Here is a 5,260-nt window from a genome sequence, read left to right as displayed (position 1 = left end):
CTTTAGGGCAGCCAGCGGTTAATAGGATTTAGTAGGTACCCACCAGAGGTGGGCTCAGATGGGGTGGATCACTAAGAAACCACCCATATTGAGTCATCCCAGCCAGAAACCTGGGAGAAGGAAACCAAACTAGGCACTGGTATGCTGGCAAAGGATGAATCAGTTCATTTAACAAACAGTGGGTTTTCAAAGGAAGAAAAGGAAAATGTTAACAGGAAGATAATGAGTTACACAGGATACCTAATCACTTCTGCAAAGCTTGATCTTAACTGGTGACTGTCCTTATCTCAGTGTCCTCAGAGAGGCAACTGCGAGAACAAAAGCTCTGGAAGTGGGAAGGTGGGTTTCTAGGGTGATGAGCTGCGCAGGTCTGTGAGGACCACACAGTGTGCAGGGGCTGGAGGGCATGAGCTGCAGTGGAGGAAAGGATAGATGCAGCACAGCCAAAATCTGCAGTCTCCTCCCACAGAGGGGTGTGTGGGAAAGGCAACTTCTGCAAGCAGTCACACATCCGTCCTCCATCAGCCAGGGGCAGTTCTGCCTCTGCTGCCCACCCTGATCCACAGCTGGCAGCCAGGGATGGGCTTGGCCCAGTGCATTTGTTCCAGCTTGCTTAAAGCAATTCTTGGTATTTATGGCTGATGCAGAGCCAAAAATGTGTCCAACACCCAGTCAGCTGGCTTTTCTCTGAGCCACACAAATCAAATCAGCCCATAATTGAATTCCCCTCTGTTGAGGCAAACTGGAGCTCGAGCACTGGGATTTCCTTGGATTGTTCCCTCTGATGAGGCTGTTTCACTCATGTGCCTGGCACCTCTTAACGACCTCACATAGAGCTGTATGCAAATCGGCTTAATGAACTGGGGATGCTCTCAGCTGGCAAGAGGGAGGAGGAGCATCAAGCCATTAGTGTGGTGTGTTCAGGTGCCAACACCAGTGTCAAAGGCAGCAGTCTGGGCTCCTAGTGCCAGCATCTACGGTGGATGTGAGGCTGGGTGGATTAGACTGCTCTTTCTACAGTCCCACCATGCTTGCACTCCTTGCAATATAATCTAAATTTCCGTGTGAATAAACTGGACAAGGAGCCCCACGAGCCATGGGAAGTTTCTGCTCCTCTGGGAGCTCTGTGTTCCATGTGGGCTCTGCAGTCCTGCACCAGAGGCTGGTGGGGAGCACCCTGGCCCTCATTTCTCCCCTGCCAAAATGGCTGGTGCAGATTTGGTGCACATTTGATGCAGGTTTGAAGATAGTGGCCAGGTTCAGTCAAGAGTCCAAGTCCTCAGGCAAACTAAGGTGATGAGGTAGGTCCGAGGTCAAGCTGCACAGTCAGCTTGCATGGCAAGGTCAGGGTCAGAGTCAGGATCAGAGTCAGGGTAATCAGGCTTAGAAACAGCCCAGTGGTCACCAGACAAATCCATAGAATCATTACAGTTGAAAAAGACCTCTAAGATCACGAAGTCGAACCACTAACCCAGCACTGCAAAGACCACCACTAAACCATGTCCCTAAGCACCACATCCTCGTGTCTTTTGAACATTTCCAGGGATGCTGATTCCACCACTTCTCTGACTACCCTTTCCCTACAGAATTTTTTCCTGATATCCAATCTAAACCTCTCTTGGTATAACTTGATGCTGTTTCCTCTTCTCCTATTGGACACCCCTATGTGTGAGGCAGGCCCAAATAATGGGGTCAGCTCTCAGCTGTGCCATCTCCAGTCTGACCCCAAGCCCTGGGAGCCAAACCACTAAAGTGGTGAGCTGAGGGTGCTGCCAGTACCTAATTTCCAGGCAGCATACCACCATTCCCACGACCAGACCAGAGGCAACCCTCCCTCAGTCATCCTCGTTCCAAGCTGGAGGTGGTTTTAGGTAAGATCTTTTCCCATCTTTTCACAGTATGTGATCATTCACCTCATACTCCTCCCCCTAAGTCACTCCAAGCCTCACAGGAACCTTGTGCCCTTTCTCCCTCTCTAAGAGGTGACAAGAAGGAGCCAAGCTTCCGTGTCACCACCTTTCTCTGGTGTCAAAGGACCATTTCTGGCCATTTCAGGTGCTTTGGCTGCTTCCCATCTTGGGGCCAGCCTGCCACCTCGTGTTCAAAGCTGGGGATTTTCAGAGTGGTTTTCCTCGGGGCATTGAAAATGCATCAGGCATTACTTGATTGGTTTGTATTCAGGACTCCTAAGGCCCAGAAATGAAGAAAACCTTGAGGAGCTTCACTCTGCGGGGCAGCCAGAGTGCAACAGCAACCACTCCAGTGCCCCCAGTGCTGGCTTTGGTGGCATAGCTGATTTTGGGTAGTTTCTTGCCTGGTGTTTCACTACCCAAGCAAGGGTGAGCACTGCTGGATCCTCAGCAGCTGTTTTAGCCTGTCCCTGCTACAGTGCAGGATTTGGGTCCATTCTTGTTGTGGCATTCCCTGCAACTGGATGTGACCTTTCTTGCCTTGAGCCTGGCCCATGATTTTCAGCACCAATACAAAAAAGCCCGTGGAAGCTCGGTTGCTTTTTTTTACTGAAGGTCTCAAGCATTATTGAGGTGCTCATGGGCATCAGAGACTGAGATATGAGCTCCAGGTTCGACTTGTGGGGCATCAGTAACCACCAAGTGGTGGCTGGGGGCCAGGAGAGATGCTCAGGGTACCTTGCACAGCCCTAAATACCTCTGTGAGCCAAGGACTCCAGGTCCTCACACACCTCAGGGGCTTCATCTCAAACTGGAGCCTGCTCTCCTCCCACTTGGGTCCTTTTACTTTCACCACTCTTAACAAGCATTAAGTGTTCATTAGGAAGGATAGATGTTTATAGGGTGTAAGATTTTTTTCCAGATTATTTTTTAGCTTTCCTAAATACTCCCAAGAGTGTGACAAATCCTTCTCATAAATCCTATTAGTGGTTAATGAACCCAGAGGGACGTGTGCCATCATGCTGTTGAGCTCTGCTGTAGCTTTCTACGAGATTCTCTTTTATTGCTCCCATCTTTCATAATTTCTTTGATATTTCTCATATCTTCACCATCACCCTTTCTACCCTTGGTATGCCATTTTCCTCCTGTCCCTGTCCTTTCTCAAGCAATGGGATGTGCCATATGTGCCCTACTCATGGGACAGGCAAACAGAACACGTGTGATGTATAGAGGCTCTGCAGGACAGCAGGTACGGGTAAAACATTCACAAAAAAATGGCACTTGCCCAACTGTATTGACTTTTGCAGCTCCCAGCCAAGGGGTGATGGCAGGGGAGTTGGAACTAGATGCTCTTTAAGGTTCCTCCCAACTCAAACCATTCTATAACTCCATGATCCCAGGAAGGCAGCAGTCTTCACTCAGCTTTCACAGTGGACATGTAGGGACAGCTGTAAAATGGTGATAGGTCAGAGACAGCTTAGAAATGGGGGAAAATACTGTTTTGTCCTCCTGGTTTCAGATTTAATTTCTCACACAGGCCTGATTCCTCTTCTTCTTCCACAAGCAAAGAACTTCCCACCTGTTTGATTACAGTTATCATTCACAGATATACACATGACTGCACAGTGGGTGATGACTTGACCAGGCACTACACACTGCTCAGCATGATTGTGCCAAAAGTCAATTTCTGGGGCTAAGTGGAGGCACCAGCTGCTTCCTGAAATGTGCTGGACATCACATGGTGTGTCTGTGTCTGGTGTAACCCGCAGATATCACGCTGAGATGGGGCAATTCTGCCTCGTGAGTCACCACAGGCTGAGCAAGGCAGAGTTGTGCTGCTGTGTCTGAAGTGAGCTTCCCTTTCCTTCTCCTGTGGCTGGGCCAGACGGGAATTAGCCTGCAGGATCAGCTGTCTGTGTGTACTGAGATGAACCAAAGCAGAGCTTGACAGCGATGATTTTTCCCCATTAGTGGCGGGCTGCGGACACAGTCTGGCAGAGTGGCACCCATTGAATTCTGCCTGGGTATTGAAGAGCCTCTTGGCAGCCCAGCTGGAGGATGACTTATGGGTTTGTTTACTTGCTGGGCCTCCAACTCATGTTCAGTGCAGGCTAGACTGAGTCAAGTATTCACATTTTGCTAATATGGCATGTGCACATCAGGCATGAGGAAACATGCTAGAACTGCAGAGACCCAGCCATGTGTGTGCACTCCTTGGGTTCCTTGCTCCTGAATACCAGTGCTCAAGGCAGGAGGTAAGGCCACAGCAGACCTTGTTGTTGGCTTGAGCCTTGGCTGCTGACCTGCTTATCCAAGTGCAAAATGGTGTGTAAGGTGATTAAATCATCTTCCAAAGAAGGTCTGGAATCCCAGCTTTTCCAGTAAACAACCAGGTAACTGTTTACTGGAACAATGTGAACCCCAGCCAAGAAATTGTGTAGAGTGCTAAAAATGTTGAAAATGACCCCGTATGTCCTCATAGCAGCAAGTCCTTTAATAAGATGAAAAAAAAGCACAAGGCACATTTCCAATTACTTTAACGTGCATAAAAAATCAGGTTGTGCCTGGTCATGGCTCTGTGATCCTGCAGTGGAATTGCTATTTGGTACTGACTTGCTCTTGCATCTTTATTGCTTATTTAAAATGTGGCACTGCTTGGACTGGAGTTTTGTAATAGCGGCACTTTAGGCTTCCACGTCTCTTGCCTCGGAAAACATCACATTAAAACTTGCTCAGCTGTACAAATCCCAGCCCTGCAGACAGAATACAAAACATCACTGGCGCCTTCCTGGGCTCCCTGCAAAGCACTGGCAAAGCTGACCCCAAATCTGCAGCAGTGATCACACCCCTGTGACTGTCCCCTCTCACCACACACTGTGACAGTGCCCTGCTGGCTTCTGCTTCGATGTGACAACCTCAGCATGCACCAGATGTACCCCAGCACTGGAATGCCTCTACCTCCACTCCTCCACCAAAGTGTGTTTACCTCTGTTCTAGAACACAGTTTTAAATTATTAAGCATTTTCCTGCCTCCAGGAGCTGGGAATGGTGTTTCTGGCATGAGGAGGGGCTGGGCTGCACAGGTTGTACAATAAACTGGTGTTGTCTGTGGTACCCAGAACTGCTGGGGTTTTTGTGACAAATGTCTCCTGTCCCAGCTTTGTCCCACTGCTGTGTGGTGACATGTCCCTCTCTTTTGCTAAAATCTAACTTGGTTCATGGACACAATATCCCTTGAAAATGGGGGAATCTCTTCTCTCAGCTTGATCCCACAATGAGGGAGCCAATCTACCAAAACCCCCCTGAGATGGGAATCAGGACAGAACAACCTCAATAATGCACAGTAGGAT

This window comes from Corvus cornix, chromosome 3 (assembly GCF_000738735.6).
Source record: "Corvus cornix cornix isolate S_Up_H32 chromosome 3, ASM73873v5, whole genome shotgun sequence".
In the NCBI taxonomy this organism is placed as follows: Eukaryota; Metazoa; Chordata; class Aves; order Passeriformes; family Corvidae; genus Corvus; species Corvus cornix.
This window is presented reverse-complemented; position numbering follows the sequence as displayed.